The 18885-nt window shown below is 39.4% G+C and overlaps 1 long non-coding RNA gene across 2 annotated transcripts in view; it reads left to right on the top strand.

The window, feature by feature from the left end:
- The window catches only part of LOC148219895 (uncharacterized), a 117973-nt gene that overhangs the window by 90572 nt on the left and 8516 nt on the right, over positions 1–18885 (top strand). Inside the window, exon 3 of one of the 2 annotated variants that reach the window (XR_015799236.1) lies at positions 13728–16412. The exons of the other annotated variant lie outside the window; for it this stretch is intronic. This is a non-coding gene — a long non-coding RNA (uncharacterized LOC148219895). Of the gene's footprint in view, positions 1–13727; positions 16413–18885 lie in introns of those variants that run through there. 2 annotated transcript variants of the gene reach the window in all.

The following is an 18885-nucleotide window of genomic DNA, read 5'->3' on the forward strand; positions in this document are numbered from 1 at the left end:
CAGCAGGTAAGGTCAATTTCTGCAGTAAAAGGATGATAAACAAATTAAACAATTGGCATAATGCCCAACCACCTCTGATTCACCAATAAAATGGTTCTTTGTAAGGGACTAGCTGGGAAAAGCAAGTGGAAAGAAGGTGGGGTGAGATCTGAGTTCCTGCCCCTAAACCACGTGGGATCTGTTCTCCATCACACACTCTCATCAGGAAGGAATATTTAAAACTTTTTGTAGTCCTATGCATATTCATACTCTTATGCTATACCTATTCATTCATCTATTCTATTCTAATTATGGGTTCACTGCCACTTCAGGAAGATTTTCTAGGCATCAGCCCAGGTGTATTTTGCCTTAAATACACTACCAAATTATTTGCTTGCAAACAATCTGTATACAAAAGTAAATACAAGGGTTCAGTTTTCAGTTGCAAAAAACAGGAGCATAAGAAAACCCATGCATGTGATGCAGATTTCACTATGTCTGCATGGCCTGAAGAAAACAGTTTAAGCTCATATACATGCATCCTGTTTTAAATCTGGTCATCCCTGACTCCAGAAATGACTTAGGCATCTATATCACATGAAAGTTAAATCCCTTACAAGTTATTTCAACATTCTTTATCTTTTGCAATAATCTTGGTTTAAACAAGGTTGAACAAAAGGAATTAATTTTTTCTGCCAGAATCAAACACCTAATTAGGTGTAAATCTCAATTAATTAAAACCTTGTGTCATGGCTGTTATGGCAAACACAGCTTATATGCTTCATATTTTTTTCGAAAGCAGAGAAAACAGGACTTAAAATTTAGTCTGCCATCTAATAGCTATGAGACAGCAAATTGCCCTGGAGCACTGTGGGCTTGGCAGCAGTGAAGGCCAGTAGCACCCTGTGGTGCACCAGCAAGAGAAGTATTAAGATTTTTCCACTGTCCTCAGCACTTTTTCAGCCACACCTAGGAAAAAAATATTCCGTTTTCATCCCCAAGTTCAGGAAAAGTGTCAAAAAAATTGAGAAGGTCCAATGGAGGACCACCAAAATGGTTACAACGCTGGAGAACTTCATATATGAGGAAATATTGATGGAATGGAATTTATTCAACCTAGGTGGTTCAGGAGGAACTTAATTACACTCTACTAATACTGTGTGTATATTTATGAATAAGGAGAAGATAATCTCTTTACAAGGGAGCCTGGCAACAAAACAAAGAGAACAACTTGCTTCATAAGAAATTCTCTTTGGATATAAGAAAAATATTCCTCACTGTGAGAACTGAACACTGCCCAAAGAAGTGGTGAAAACTCCCATGCACGAAGTATTGAATACATGGGTTAACAAGGACCTGGAAAATTTTGTTTAAAAATTTGCATTCAGTAGAAGGTTGAACCAAGTTCCCAGAGGTTCTTCCAGCCTTTTAGTTAATGACTTCTGATTTATTTAGTTTTTCTTTCTTGCTCTTTTTTTGAAGATCCTATCTTTTCCCTAAAATTACTCTTACTTTCTAAAATTTAAAAAAAAAAAAAAGAAAAAAAAAAAAAAAGAAAAAAAAAAACTATTTAACGTCCATAGAAAGAAAATGTTTATGGTGTATTGATACTTAGTCCCTCTTCTGGATTTGAAAGAGCATGAGAGGGTTATGTGAAAGAAAAATGAGAATGTGCTCTTTATCTGACTCAACTGTTCATGTAATTTCCACAGGAGAAACATATAATGAGGCTTTGAATTTAAGCTACACTGCCTCTGGTTCCCCCCTCCAGTTATCAGGCTGAAACTCGAGTCACATTACACTTATACAAGAGTGGGATTACATTCCCCTAATGGGGTAGGATTAAGCCAAAGGAGGTGGAACAGCTTTCAAAGGAGCAACTTCAACACAGGGGGCCAAATTCTACTCTCAATTACACACATGTGACTGTCACAGTGATTTCAATGGGGATACTCAGGTGTAACCAGAGGTAGAATGCCTTTGTGACATGGAGCAGATGTGAAAAATCCAAGTGTAGACTAATCATGAGCATCTAACTTTCAAACAGTCACTGTATTGTGGCTGGCAAGCAATGGAGCTTTAAATAGGATCATGATCTACTGCACTCAAAGGTAAAACTTCCTTCCATACTGAATTCATCTTCAGCCTCTTGCAACTGCTACAAAGTACGTAAAACTAGAGTAACAGACACTAAAAAATGAAGGTGAGATTCTGGAAGGTGAGATTCTCTTCTCAAAGACCTACAGTTTCTCTGCTTGTTGAAACATTTGTCTTGCCTCCAGCAATACACCACCTGTAGTGTCAGGCTCTGGTCAGAGCTGCTTTATATCCCTCTTTTATAAATTCTTGCAATTTTAAAAGTCAACCTCTCACTTTTTCTATCTTAGAGGATTTTTTCACTTATCTGTGCATTTCTGTCTCCATATAAGTTAGCAAGTGCAATAAAACAGTAATGAAGAAATTGAGTTTGAAAGATTTATGTAAGCAAAAAAGATTTTTAACATGACTCACAATATGGATCCCTCATTTGAAACGTACTAGACAAACTTTGCAGTAAATTTCATCAGTGTCTGTAGCAGAATTTGAATTCAACAATATTAATTCAGACCAGCAATATGCCACGGTGCTAATAAATTGTATCATAAGTGGCTGAGGTATAGGCATATTGAAGGGAAGGGAGAAATATCAGTAGAAAAGCAAATTGCTGGCCGGAATGTTGCTGTCCAACCTGTCTGTCTAGGATCAGCTCATCTGATGTAAAAGACACCATCCCATGCAGAGACCCTGGCGATGTTGCTGGTGTTACATAACCCTGTGAGCGATGCTGGCAGAGTGAATCCTGCCCCGGGCGGCTGGCAGGGAGCAGCGTGGCACCCAGCACGGTGAATCACAGAGCTCGGGCTGTGCCCGCAGCAGCTGCCCGGCCACCTGAGAGACAGCACACCGAGACCTCACCCCCGGCCACGCTGCACACCGCAGGAGAGAGAGAGGGCAGGGCAAGGAGAATAGCCTGGCAGCAAAGGAGGGGTTTCTTCTACATCAAAATTTAAATCCAGGTAACCCGTGTTAATGCATTAAAGATTTTGTTCGCTATAGAAATTATTCTCTTTTAATATTTTGTTTCTCTAAGAAATAATCATATACTTCTTCCATCAAGTGATTTACTACCAATTTTTGAGAACTGGCTGCCTCTACCTCCTCAGCCTAGTACTGAAAATCAGAAAGATAAGAACAGAATCCAAAATTAGGAATAAAAATACACAGCAGTGAGACATAGAAATTACCATGATCAAACCTATTTTTGGATCATATTCTTTAAAAAGTTGAAAGTCATAAAATATTTGCCTCTAGTAATGTTGTGATTCTATAATTTTCATGAGTCCCCAGCAACAAGCTTCGTCTCTCTCTGTGCACTAGACACCAGAATGTTGCATATCTTAACAAAATCATCCAGGAGAAGAGTCAAAGCGAGTCAATTAAAATTGGAATGCTGGGACATTAGAAGAGAAGACCCCTAGGTTTAGGCTGAAGTATCTTGCCAGAGGAGCAAGGCGGGACCTAGAAACTGTCTAGTGCAGCCCAATTTACATAATAAGTATAGGATTAACTATTTATCTTGGAAAAAAACCAAAAGACTGCCTCTTCACTGTATTTGGCAGAACACGAGAAGAGCCATGCAGCTACTTCAGGAAAGCCAGAAAGACTAAGTTCTCTCCCTTTCAGGCTGTGACACGGCTGTTCAGACCCTCCTGAATTCCACTAACATTCACTGAATCTATCTAAAACTGCTTCACTGGTAACATATGAAGAAAGCACTACATTCTTTCACCCACATCTCTGTAGCATATCATAGATTCAAATTCTGATTTTCATACTAAATAACAACAGAAAATTAAATAATACTGTTTGATTAAAAAAATAAAACAAGTAGTTAAGCAGAATATAAGCCAATCATCTCTCTAGGGAAACCAAACAATACCTACAAAGTAATGTGTTTATTATAATGCAGAGAAAAATAATTGAGAAAATTATTTTTCAAATAATGTTTGAACAGTACTCATCTTAACCCTGCTTCACATAGCTGTCACTAAAATTTATTGTACCTGACTGCCCTTTACCGTTGTGATTAATGCTAATAAAAAAATCTAGTGGTGTTTTATCATGGTGTCAAAAAAAAATAATAATAATCCTGCACAGGGCAAATGGGTGAACAAAAATTTGCAGCACTGACTTGGAGTCATAAATATTACTGATTAATAAAGTGTGGCTCCTGTGATATTATTGCTCTTCCCATTGTTTTATTCATTTGGGGCTTGATTGTGAATGGGTGGAGTCAGTGTTATTTTACCATAAATAGGCACAAAGATGCGCTTGGATGTTTTTGAAAAATACTGAATAAACAAATCTCAGTGACATTCAAAATGTGTAAGAATCATAAACACCTTCATAGATTTAAACAAAAAAAAACCTGCATAGACATTCTTTTTGTATTTTTCTTTGAAAACAATTTAAATCATGCTTTGTCATGGCATTCTTTCTGTATTTTCTAAGAAACGTGTCATTTCTTTCAAAGAATGATTCAAGAATTTTCTTCTCGGCAGAGGACAGGAAAAATCATAAACTTGAGGTTCATGAAAGATTTTGATAATGAGGGGACTAGAAAAGTAAAATATGAGCAATGAAGAAGAAATAAAACAATTTATGGAGATAGCATTTCTACCATCTGTTTATTCTGTATGTTTGAGTCAGACGCTGGAGCAGTCCTGTCGTTCAGTACATCTTTGATGGCTCCTGTTAGTGACTGCAAATCCAAGAGAAGGAGCACATATTAGTCTACAGTTTTATTTTTGTATTATAATTAAATTTAAAGGTAGAAAGCCCGGGATAATTAGTCAAGTTATGTCAGTGGCACATTTTTTTCTGTGATCATGTTGGCGTAGAAGTTTTAATAAAACAGAAGAACAGCAAGGGAAGCAATTTCATTAGAGAAGTTATTTTGTGATGTAAATTTAATAATAGTTAAAAGACAATATCTAAACTGTTAGTTTTGAGTGCTTTATGTATTCTCCAGATAACTACAAAATAATTCCAGATGCGTCAAAACCCAAAAGACAAAAAATAGAAACAATGGGGTTTTTTGAGAGAAGAAGGAATAACTTTAAAAATCATATTGAGACATAACATGACTTGGGACTAGAAGAAATTGTCAGCTATAGAGACATTTTGTTAGGTAAAATGTTGTACTTTAGGGGTGCTGAGTATGCCATAATCCCTTTTCTCTACTGTTTTGGTGTTAGTACAAAAGAAATGCCTCTGACCACTGATTTCAAAGTCATGGAAAGAATCATGCAAGCATGGAAGCAGGGTATATAGACAAATTTCGGTCAAAAGCTGAAATATAAATGGGAGACCTAAGGAATTCTGTCCCTGTTTCTAGGTCAGTTACCCTCTCATCATCAGGACATGTGTGTTGATACTGCACTTCTGCTTAGTTTCCTTATGTACATGGAGACCACATCCATCTCTACCAGGAGCATACCAAGACGAGGAGAAAATGCCATTATCCTGGCTACTAAAACTGATTTATTCAAAAGGCCGGGTTTGGCAGAAAAAGCAAAAACCCACATCAATATCACCAAACTGTTCTTATCTGCAAGGAGTCTGTGTGCTTTACAGTGATAGTGGCCTCTTGTAAATATTTTATTAGTTGAGTTCTAAGTGTCATAAATATATAGGTTTTCTTTTTTCTCCAGTGGGAATAGGAGCGGAAATGCAATTTTCATTTGAAATTGTCACTTGTCCTAATGTTTTATTGCTGCAGTGCATGAGAACATATTTTTGTAGTTAGCACAGAAAAATTCCAGGCTGGAGGTAGTACACTATGATGGTGAAGAGATCAGATCCCACATCTCGTGTTTCACTCTTCTTGAAATCATTTTTAATCCAATCATTTATCATTTACTTGTCTTGGAGCAATAGAGTATTTCTTTTTTTTTTGGTGACAAAACCTATCCCAACTTTTCTATTTTCAGAATCCTATCAGGTTATGTCAATTCAGTTCATGCCTAAGTTAATATATTTGGACAAAATCCTGAATGATAAGAAGGAGGCGTTGCCCTTATCAAGGTTTTTGAAATACGGTTTCCTTAGGAATGACCTTCACTGAGGGTACATTCTGTGCATACAAAGAGCAGAGTCATTAATAAATTATATACAATGTAAGACTTGAAAAATACATACAAGGTAGGCAAGGCTTTGTAGTTTGAAAGAGCTTCATGAAACTGTTAATATACGATGTGACATGAAATAAAAGTAACTGACCATACAATGTTTCTAGTAAATCCAGTACCATTTGAATGGAAATAAAAAATAAAAGGGGGAAGTTAGCATAATAATGTTACCTACAGCTTTAATCAAACATTAGAAATGAAAGTAGCAAAACTGTTCAGAGTTAGCAAAAGGAGAGGATATAGCAAATTTTGAATTCCAAATTATTTTTGATATGGAAAATTCAAACTATAACTTCAAGGATAGTAGATGAGAATGGTACCTCATACAGGTGATAAAAATATAGATAAATCCATCTTTAAAATATTCAGATAATTATTAAGATGGTTGTTTAGAATGTTGCACTATCAATCAGTCAAAAACATTTTCCTCCACGGAAACATTAAATTATGCTTCAAACAGAACATTTAATCTCTAACACTTGTATAGTTTATTGGGAACAAATAAACTGGTATTACATGGGCTGAAAAAAAGGGAGCTCTCAGTCTTTAAAGAAAGAGAACTTCGAGGAGGTGTCAAGAACCCTCATCTCCTCTAAAAGAAAAGCTAGGGATATCAAGTATCTTCACATCTGAGCAAATGAGTCAAAACTTTATTTTAATAAGGAGGACAAAGGCTGGAAATTGCAAGGACTCAATCATTCTGAGAGTGAAGTCAGTAAAATTAAATTCTATGCTGTTCAATGACACAAGACTGAGGCCTGATCAAAAACTACAGCATCACATCTGACAAGATACTTTTATCCTGTCTCTAGCTAAAGCATAAGATAAAAGATGCATACATCCCTAAGAGAGCTTTCTAGCGGTCAACACTGATTTTATTACTTAGGCAATCTATTTATCCCTCAGTACCCATTAAAACTTGTGACAGTGAGCATCACAGAGTTAATAATTATATGTTGCCTGAAATTATAATTTGCTTTTATATCTGCTGCCTGAAAAACTGGAGTGATATTTCAAGTGATAAATAGATATTTTATTCTTTGTCTTTAACTTATCCAATATCATGGCTAGCCAAATCTGGCAGGTTAAGAAATTATTAGAGGGATGGTGATGTTGTCAGGGTTTTGGTTACTTAGATCATGGGACTTGTTTTGGGAAGCCTAGTCTACCGGGGATTTATGGTGTCCACATGACAAAGAAAGGGAAAAGCATCTTTTGTCAGGGAATTTCCAGACTGACGAAGTTGGCTTTAAACTACATTTGTTGTGGGAGAGAGCCACCTATCCATCCCAATCCTACCAGTCAGATGCCATCACCAGTAATGGATATCAGGAACAGTTCAAAGATATTTCAGCTGCTTCAGACGGTGAGTCAGCATTATACAGATGGCTCAGGTGTCTGTACACAAACACTCATAGGGAACAAGAAGAATTTAGACTTGCACATGACTGTGTGGATATGATATCACTGACATCACAGAGGAATGGCTCCTGTAACTAGAGTATGATGTCATTATTGCTATATAATAGAAGGTTGTAGGCTTTTTTAGGAAAGATAGGCTGGGGAGACAAGGAAGGGGCATAACCCTCTATGTCAGTGACTGGCTGGGAGAGGATGGAACTCTACCTATGGTGGGTGAGGTGTGAACCAGAAATTTGTAAGTCAAGATTAAAGGGAGCATGGGAGTTCTGCTACAGGCCACCCAATCAGAGGATAGTGCTGATGAAGCCGTCTGTAGACAGATAGAAGCAGCCTCACACTCCCAAACCTCTGGCCCTCATAGGAGTCTTCAACAACCCCAATATCTGTTGGAGGGACAACACAGAAAGGCACGAGCATCTCGGAGTTTCCTGGAATGTGTCAACGACAACTTCCCCATAGAAGTGATGGAGGAGCCAACAAGGAGAGGTGTGATTCTGGCTCTTATGCTCAGCAACAAGGAGGAGCTGGTGGGGAAGGTGATGCTCCAATAGAGCCTCAGCTGCATGTGGTAGGGCTCATGGCAATAAAGAGATCATGCTGCAAGCTAACTGCCCAAGAGAGCAGACTTTGGTTTCTTTAAGGACCTAATTGGTAGAGAGACAGAGTGCCAAGGGGCCCAAGAATGTTGACTAATCTTTAAGGACCTCCTCCAAGTTCAGGAACAATGCATCCTGACAAGGAGGAAATCAGGCAAAAATTCCAGAAGGCCCCTATGGATGGATAAGGAGCTGTTGAGCAAACTCAGAGGAAAAATAAGGGACCTTCCAGACGGTGGAAGCACCTTGCCTGGGAGGAAAAAAGGGAAATTGTATGATATGCTAGGGATAAGGTCAGGAAAGCTAAGGTCCAGATAGAATTGAGTCTGGCCAGGTGTAACCATAGGGAGGGCTTTTAGGTATCCTGCAAACCAAGCAAAGACTAGGGATAATGTGGGCCCATGCTGGAAGGAAACAAGAGACACAGCTACTCATAAGTAGGAAGCTGAGGTTCTCAATTATTTCTGTGTCTCAGTATTCAATGGAGAGTGCTTCAGCCACATTACTCAACCTGAGAAAAGCAAATGCAGGCACTGGAAGAAAGACCCTTCAGGCACTGTAAGAGAGGATCAGGTTCAAGAACACCTAAGGAGACTGAATGTGCCCAAGTGCAATGAGATTCATCCATGGGGCTTGAGAAAACCAGCAGATGACGTTGCCAAGACACTTTCCACCATTTTTGATAAATTGTGACAGTCAGGTGAAGTTTCCAATGACTGGAAAAAGGGAAATAGAACTCCAATTTTCAAAAAGGGGAAAGTGGAAGACCCAGGGTACTACTGACTAGCTAGTCTCACCTCTGTGCCAGGAAAGATCACGGAGCAGATTCTCCTGGAAACTCTGCTAAGACATATGGGGGGAAAAAAGTTATTTGGAACTGCTGATGTGGCTTTACTAAGGGCAAACCATGCCTGACAGATTTGGTGATTGTCTATGATGGGCCTACAGCTTTGGTGGACAGAGACAGAGCAACTTATATCACCTACTTGGATCGGTGCAAATCATTCAGCAAGGTCCCACTTGCCATCTTTGTCTCTATATTGGATGGATGTGGATTTGATGGATGGACCACTCTGGATAAAGAACTGGCTGGATGACCACAAGTGGTTAACAGCTCACTGTCCACATAGAGACCAGTGATGAATAGTGTCCCTCAGGGCTTGGTCCTGGGGCCAAGACTGTTCCACACCTTTGTCAGTGACATGGACACTGGGATCGAGGCACCCTCAGCAAGTTTGAGCTCAGACACTGAGCTGGGTGGGGCACTCAACACAGGGGAGGGAAGGGATGGCATCCACAGGGACCTGGACAGGCTTGAGAGGTGGGACCATGCAAACCTCAGGGAGTTCAGCAAAGCCAAGTGCCAGGTCCTACACCTGCACTGGGGCCATCCCAGACACACCCACAGGCTGGGCAGAGAAGTGATTGAGAGCAGCCCTGTGGGGAAGGACTCGGGGCTGTGGCTGATGAAAAACTCACCAGGAGCCAGCAGTGAGTGCTCCCATCCCAGAAAGCCAAGGGAATCCTGGCTGCACCAAAGGAACATGGCCAGCAGATTGAGGGAGGGGACTGTGCTGCTCTGCTCTGCTGAGACTCCAGCTGGAGCACTGCATCCAGCTCTGGGGTGCCCAGTATAAGACATGGAACTGCTGGAGCAAGTCCAGAGGGCCAAGAGAGCAGGTCCAGTGTCTCTGATAAGGGTAATAACACATCTTCCCTATGAAGATAAGCTGAGAAATTTGTGGCTGTTCAGCCTGCAGAAGAGAAGGTTGTGTGGAGACCTCATAGCAACCCGCCAGCACCTGAAGGAGCCTACAGGGGAGCTGGAGAGAGAGTCTTTGTCAGGAACTGTAGTGATAGAGCAAGGAATAAAGGCTTCAAAGTGAAAGAAGAAAAGTTTAGGTTAGATATTTGGGACAAATCCTTTACTGCAAGGGTGGTGAGACACTGGAAGAGGTTGCCCAGGAAAACTGTGGATTCCTCATCCCTCACAATATTAAAGGCCAGGCTGGATGTGGCATAGAGTGGGAAGTGTCCCTGTCTCTGGCAGAAGGGTTGGAACCAGATGGTGTCTAAGGTCCCTTCCAAACGAAAGCATTTTATAATTCTAGGATTATTTGAGCCAATTATTTTATGGTGAAAGAGCTTTCACTTTCTTCTATGAGAATATTTTGGGATCTGTGGTCTTTATTGAGGTAAATTTGGCATCCCTCTAAAAGTGAGTTGGGTTTTTAAAACAGACCTTTCATAATTTACTATTTATTTAACACACAGTAATTTTTAGTACATTATTGCTTTCCTTTAAAGTAAAAGGACTATGAAGTGTGGGTTTTTACTAAAACTTCAGCATACAGAAACATACGTGCAGAACCTGCGTATCTGCTAAGAATGCAAATGGACTCTACTTTTGCAGGTATTTCCAGAGAGGGAAAAAAAAAAAACAAACTATTTTAAGTTTTGCATTTGGGATTTGGTACAGCACAGGCTTATGCTCTGTTACCCCTTCCTCTGAAACATCCAGTAGGTCCTATTTCCAGTGAGGTATTGTGTAAGATCATGTCTATAACTCGTCAACCAGTGGTGGCTAGTCAGTCTGTTGCTCTTGTTGCTCTTGCTAAGAGCAATTGCTGATGTCAGGCCTCAGTGCCCATGCAGATGGCAGCAGTTTGCTGAGGATGTAGGAAGTGTAAGAGTAACTGGTCATGTCAGTGTGAGGCTGCTCTCTTTCAAAGACTTTCTTACTGTTTCCTTACCTGTTTTGGGACTCACCAGGTACAAAATGGATTCTGCTGCTGCTACTGCTGTTCCTGCTGCTGCTGTCATATGGAGCTCAAGCATGATTCCTGCCTGCTACAGACAGAAGCAGACAAATGCTGCTTTTGAGTGAAACAGCATTCTGGCTTACTTAATGAAATTAAAGTCTCAGTGGATATTTGTTTTACATTATTCATTCTTACAAAAATGACTGCATCATTTTTGGGACTGCATCCCAAATAGCTGTGGGATACTTCAGGGTCAAATTCTGGTTTATACCCATCAAATTGTATTCCTACTAGAAATTAAGCAGCATGAAAGTGAGAGTAGTAAGTCACCATCTGCTTCTATATCCCAAGACATTAAAAAAACTAGAATATATTTGATTGTGTAGTTATATTTAAAATACATAATGTTAGTCTGCACATTTGAGTAAACTTGCAGTCTAGCATATCATGACAAAGAATTAAGAGTGTCATAACAGTGGCATATGATAGAAGCGCTGTAAGTATTTTTTACAAAGCAAACATTGTCTTTAAATGAGAGCACACAAGCTAGCTTAAAGAAGAAACAGTTAAAGATTTATTTAATATTAAAAATCAGGAAAAGCACACTAAAGTCCACAACAGCCTTGCAGCTTGGGTGGGTTTCACTTGATCCTTAGAAAAGTATACAAAGCTTCATACTCTGATCTTTTGCTGTATAATGCTATATCAAGTAGAATCTACAAACCTCAGACAGACAGCCTTCCTGTGGGAAAATCCCTAACCTTTTTTTATAATCGTGAATCTTGCTAGGGGCAAGCAGAAAGAACATTTTAGTGATTAAGCATAGGATAGATTCTTTCAAAATGTCTTTGAGGAGGGTTAGATTAGTCATTAGAAATGTAGTATTTTTAAACATCCTGGATCATCTCTTCAAACTATGCCCCAGCTTCTTTGTGATGTGGGTGTGGTACAAAAGAAAGAAACTGCTCTTGCAGGTCTCTGTCACACCTCCATGAGCTTGAGCTGTGTGAATCTGGACACAGAAGTGTACCTAAGCAAGGCAAAATGTGAGAAGGAAAACTGCTATGGATTCTTTGCTTGCAGTTAAATTCTGGTTTAGATGGCATTGAACTATTTTGTAGCATATTTATTGTATGCTAATGAAAAATGCAATCAAAACGAACTCCTAATCATTAAAACCTCATTATTCTAGGAAAAGAAGCCATGACATTGCCCTTCTGCTCTTCTCACCCTTGTCCTTAGTTTCACTGTTTTATTTTTAGTGAATAATAGTGAAAATAAAGCATATCTTTCCACATGCTGCTAAATATTTATATTGACCACACCACCCTACCACTACTTTCCATAACATTGTAGCTGATCATTTTAAACAGTTCTAACAACAGTTTGCGTTAAGAACCCTGGTGTGATTCTTTTGCACTCTCTGATGCAGTCTTCCGTTGCCAAGAGATTTCTCCTAATATTCATGGAGTCAGTTGCATTACAAATTGCAATTATTATCCAAATTATACTTACAACGTGCTTTTAGACAAGTCTACTTGTCTAAAACTGCTGGTGTTTGACTGACTCTGTAGAACTGAATAAAACAAGGATTACCAAACTGAATTTGAAGAGGTTACAGTACTTAGAGCTCTGTGTAAGGTCAAGCTCTTGCACAGGAACTGTTCAATTGCTCACACACTGCACTGAACAGCTGCACAGCAAATTCAAGAGTTTGGAAATTTCTCAGTAAACTGTGATATTCCTGATACAAATATGACAAAGAACTTCTGACAAGCTCAGGTAGAGGAGACCATATTTACTAGTACTCAAGAAAAAAACACAGCAGTTACAAACTGAAGAGAAAATTTGTAATAACGGCTACAGAGAGTATTTTTGAAAATTAAATATTCTAACTCTAATCTCTAACTAGAAAATAACTTCACAAAGATGGGCACAAAATCTTACCCATGTCTCTCAAATAATTACCTCTTCCTCTACTATTTCATCTTCCTCACTCCTCGAGAAGACTTGGTCATTTACTGAAGGTTAGTGTATTCTGGCTACATTGACAACAGGCAATACCAGAGAATACCAGAGAACTCAGAAGCAGAGACCTGGAAAAAACTTGCTGACAGGCTTTTCTTTTCCATTTTCATATTGTGTCTGCTCTAACTTATAACCAGGTTCTGCAGGTTTCAGATATGAACAGGTTATGCAGGTAGATGCACATGTTCTCAGGCATACAAGTCAAAATTATGTTTTAAAGCTCTACTTGGAGACCAACCAGTGGCTAGCAGAGCTCTGTGAACACTGGTCTCATGCTCCCAGCAAGATAGTATGCTTAGTGAACATAGATGGCACTCTGACAAATTCACTGTAACAGATCATTGCTAAGACATGTGCTAGGGCATGGATCACAAGAGCATCTTCATCCATTGATAACAAATGTCTTAGAAGTAAATGAAGGGGAAGTGTTCTGGGGAACCTGCCTTTCATCTGCTGAGATGGGATCACCTAGCTGCAGTCAAAATAACAGTAATGCTTCCAGTTCAGCAGCCAGCAGAGTCCCCGGTGAGCAGGGCAGGTACAAGCTCTGTTCTACCTGCTGGAAGTGTCCTTCAAGCTCTGACAGCTCCTTCAGACTGATTCAGACCAAGCTGTGGCCAGACAGCTTGCAGTCATTTTTCAGTCTCACCCACACACTGGCAGCCAAGTTAAAGGAGGCAGAGATTCACAGTCTCCCTTTTCCATTGCAGAAGCCCTACAAACCTGACGCTGCTGAAAGATGGAAGCTGTCCAGATCTTTCCTCTTGTGGAGTCTTTGGACACCATCTGACACTGCAAACACCCTCCAGAGTGGTATCCACCCAAAGAGAGGCTAAGAAGTTAGGGCCCAAAATGGGATCCTCAAAACTTTGTTTACCTGATGACTATTTCCAGAGACAAATTACCTCTGCAGAAAACCCAGATTTCAATGTTGGAGTTTCTTAAACACCGAGACCTCTGCCTGCAGGGATGCCTAGTCTGTTTCTGACAAGCCACATGCTTCAGGCAAAAGCTATCCTCCAAATTATAGAAAATCATTACATTTGGAAAAGCCCTCTAAGATCATTGAGTCCAACCAAATGGACTCAAAGATGTTCTCCATGACAGAGGTTTCAACCTTCAAGCTCTTGATTCCTCTCTCCAGTCTCACCATTGCCATTGCATAAGTTCAGCAAGTGGGATGGAATCACCCCACCAGACACACAGCAGCTTCACATGTACACAGGACTGCCAAGGGTGGTGGAAGGATGCACAGCTTTATCAGGCATGGAGGGAGTTTGGAACCAGGTATGCCACATCCAAATAAATGCTGAAACCACTGATGTCTTTTAGAGCACGAGGAGCTACTACTCCAGGCATCTTTTGAAGTTAAAAATAATACTTTGCAAACCCCAAATTAAGGGGAAAAAATTAGTGTGTGCACTTCAGCAAGCGCCTTGGCTGTAAATTCTGGGAGGTGAGGGAGGATTCCCAGTAGCACTGGGGCCCATGTCCTTTACCAGCACAGCCTTTACAAAGAGGGTGCCATGTGCTGAGCCCTAGCTTTAAGGGCAGAGGTCTATATTCTGTCATGAAGCACATACACGGATCCCATGCTGACTGAGGAGATGGAGAAGGCACAGGCGGAGCTTTGCCCAAGCAAGCCATAATATCCTGCACATGGATGAGTCTGCAGCACTGGAGCAGGAGCACCCTGTGCCAGAGGAAGGACCAAGGAGTGTGGGAACTCAGGGCCAGGAGCCATCCAGAGCCTCTCTTCCCAGCCTCTCTTCCCAGCATTGGACTTCCTGCCAATGCTCTCTTTCCACTCTAACAAATGCATGGTGAAGTTTATTGGGGACACCCGATCTCTATCCATCATCCATGAATCGGTTCTCATTGGCAATCTCTCAATGCCTCTTCCCACATAGATGTGAATTTAAGTCAGCTCTATGCTTTGGGAACTATTCTGTCACAACTTTTTTCAGCATCCCTCCAAGGAAGAGAGTGCTTGTCTAACCATCCCCAACAAAACCAGCTCAGCCTATGCTGAAAAGGAGGGAAACAACCTTTCCCAGAGAAGATCTGCAAGCTCTTGATACCAGTGAAACCCTTCACCAGCCCATGCACATCGAGATTGTGCCATGAAATAAAGGCTCCAGTACCAGACAGCATTGTTAGGGTATCACAGACTCGGTGAAATGACACAGGTAGACATAAACCACTTTCAATCTCCCTTTTTCTCTTCCATGTTTTTCTTAAAATTGTATTTACCATCTACTGCCTCTGGCAGTTTCACCGACCTAACTGGAATCAATAATTATTTGTTCCTTTTAGACTCCACAGTCATAAGAGTTTATATGTCCTCTGACTCTAGTCACTTTTATTGCCCAATAAAAAATATCCTGCAATATTTAAAAAATGTGTAAAACAATGATTAACTAAAGGGCAACTCAGATTAGCACCACCTCAATAATGGAAATTATTAAGAACTGGATCAGGTAACTCACAAAACTTAGTTCATTATTGACTGGTTAACTTTTTATTCTCTACTTGATCAATAGTTGCTTTAATTACTGCCTTTTGTCCAGCATTATATTAAAATGTGTATCAAAACTAGAAATATCACCTGAAATATAAGGTATAGGGTTATCTTACTAAATAGTTAAAGGCAAATAAAACCCTAGTGAAGGAACATATTGCTTTAGTGACCACAACAGACAAGCATTTGATCTTGCAGAACAAGACTTTCAGTTTTCAGGGGGTTTTCCATCCACACTCAGTCCTTGCAATATAAAATTTGCAATGATAATTGCAATGCTGCTACTTGTCATGCTCTTTCATTCTTAATTCCCACTTCTTCTGTGAGGCACTTACTGAATGAAGAGACCAAATTCTCCTGTGAAAGTGGGCAACAATTTCACCATAGAAACAGGAATAAGTGCAGTGTTGAAAAAGTTATTTTATCATAATTTAGCATTTATAAGACTCAAGGCTTTCTATCTATACTAGTCAGTTATTACTGCAGAGTTGTATTTAAATCACTGTGTTGTTTTATTTACTTTTATGGGCTACAAAGGTTACAGAATTGCTCTAAGGACATGTGAGGAGCACAGTCCATTGTATTAGGCACTACGTATCTGTGGAAGAGCCATAAGCATCCTCAAATAAATACCTGCTTAAATGACACAATGATTTCAGAAAGAAATGTTTTTCTATAGGCATGTTCACCAGGAAAAGAAGTCAAACTGATGAAGAATATTTTTGATTTAATAGTTGTAAGAAGTAGTATCAGTCATACATAATCTACTGGGCTTGTGGTTTGGTTTTTTTCTTGTTTGGTTGGGGTTTTATTTTCTTGTTGGTTTTTTTTTTCTTTTTCTGGTTTGGTTTTTTTTTTTTGGGGGGGGGAGAAGTCTGGGAGGAGGTTGGTTTTTTTGTAATTATCTAGTAAGTTAAATTAAAACTGCAAGCACCTTTGCCTAATGTAATCAGTTTTGGAGAACCAATTCACTGTGAGATTAAGATCCCAAATGTTGAAATTTCACTTTCAGGACTAATTTAATGACCTGCTTTGAAGTACTTCTCAATAGCATTGGTACCACAAAGAAATGTGATATGTAGCAGTCCTTGCAAAAAATCTAAATGTTCTTTCCTTTGCTAGTATATAATTGGCAGGGATTGCTGACTTTGAAATGGGATGGGCTCAACTGAATTGAGGACACATGACTCTCTAAAAGTCCATTGGGGTTTTACTCAGGAAAAAATTAAGATCAGAGCATAAAACAGCTGTGCTTATTGGAATGACAGGCAAAGATGCCTTGAAAATTAGTTCATTAGAAGAAAAACAGTGAACAGAGATTTCAAAACATACTGCTCCTGTATGAACAGTGGGAGTTAGTTGTTTTCCTAGTTTACACTACCTAGTAAGCCAGTAAGATCTGGACTCAGTGCTTGACTAAAACACATTTATTTAAGCTAATACAACAGCTTGAGCTTTATGGTCACAAAGTACCCAATCCTGATCATCCTGACTTAATTATGAGAACTATCCACAGATTTCAGAGAGAAGAGGCCTAGCCCTGAGTAAGGTTACTTGATTAAAAGAAAAAGCTCTAGCCTTTCTAGTGCCCGTTTTGTCAGAAGGAAACTCTGCATCTTTTGAACACCTCAGATCCCACTGACTGTGGGACTGCTGTGTGTGAAGTTTGGGATCATTCTGTGACAACAAATTGGGCAGCTGCCGAGCTCAGGATGAGCCTGAACTTCAGTCATACCAGTAAGGCTAATCCTGCAAAACCTTCCTTATTTCACATCACAAAGATGAAATACATGCCAATTAGACCTTCAGACACCTGCTGCGGGACTGATTCCATTAGGTTTTGCCAACAGTTCTCCCCTTAAAATATAATCTAGGTAATATGCATGTAGTCTTTTACCCCAGGACTTGCACATACGAAATTTCCTTAAGGCAGCAATAAGTGAGACAGAGAGTGGTTGACTATTTTGCAATATTCTCTACATTCAGATGAGTTATTAAGTCCTGTTTCTGTTTCCCACACCAAGCAAGATGCTTTTACTGATGCACCAATATCTTCATAGCGTTTTCTGTCTTATAATAGAAAATCATAACATTTAAATTAAAATGTGGAAAAAGAATGAGAGTTGTAGGAAGGAAATTACTTTTTCCTACAAAATTATATTTTATATTATTTTTAAACACTTACTCTATACGATTTTTATACAGATTTTATACACTGATATTTTTACCTTCATGTCTAGGAGGTTTTTGTCACTAGCTTCAATGTGAGTTGGACTTGAGCCTTCAAAGCTATGCATTCCTGCCTCACTAGAGGTTAGCAGCAAATATTCCACTACCTTCACAGAAGGCCCTGTATAAACTGGAAAGTTTGCTCCTGCAATTTCTGATTCACTAGAGTGCTCTAATATTAATTACTTCAGATTATTTACAGAAAGATCTTCAATGTCTGAGACCTCAGTTTGAGTCTTCAAGTTGGGGGAAATATGTTTGGCCTCCAAATTTTAGAGTGTCACATATATTGTAAGATCTTTTACATATCATCATATCTTTGTAAAAAAGGTTAATTTATGGGCTGTAGTTAAAACCTTCATAAACTTTTCAAGTTAATTCCCACCATATTTTACTTTATCATGCACAGTGACACGTCAGTATTATCTCTATATACCTGCTAAGTTTAACACTTTTCAAACAACACCTTGTATTTGTGACAGTTAAAAATAAACACAAAATTTTACCCATGAGAAAAAAAAAAAAAAAAGAGGAGTACCAGGATCATGGTTAAGATTCCTTTTATAGGAAATGTTGCTCTCTTGATCCTGAATTCCCTGAGTTATTGGGAGTTTAAAATGGTTTAAATGTGTTTGATGGAAAATTATACCAAAAGCCTTGGAATATAATTTGCTCTATGCATGAGGAAATTTGCAACTACTAAATCTAGAAAACAGCACTTATTCACAAGCCTCCTAAACTGCACGGAGAGAGTTCTACCCACTGGTAAATTTCGTAATTCCACATTAGCAGACTCAATTACAATATCCACTGCAAATAGCATATCAGTGCATCATAGTTACAGCCATCAGCTTCCAAAATGGGATATCATGGCCCTGAACTCAACCACACTGAGAAACAGCACAGTTTGAAGAGGAATTACACAGCACATCAGCTTGCATTTCAGCAGAAAAACAGCATGGGCTCATGCACTGTTCAGGAATCTGAAAATCCACTATCCAGCCACTCAACGTTCCAGGAGAGTTTGAAATCTCAGAAAAAACCCAAATGACTAAATGGAATGAGTGACATCCAAGCAAAAGATGCCTCTTTCTCTTCACTTTCAAATGCTGCTTACT

The sequence above is a fragment of the Sturnus vulgaris genome, chromosome Z (genome assembly GCF_052056855.1).
Source record: "Sturnus vulgaris isolate bStuVul1 chromosome Z, bStuVul1.hap1, whole genome shotgun sequence".
Taxonomy (NCBI): domain Eukaryota; kingdom Metazoa; phylum Chordata; class Aves; order Passeriformes; family Sturnidae; genus Sturnus; species Sturnus vulgaris.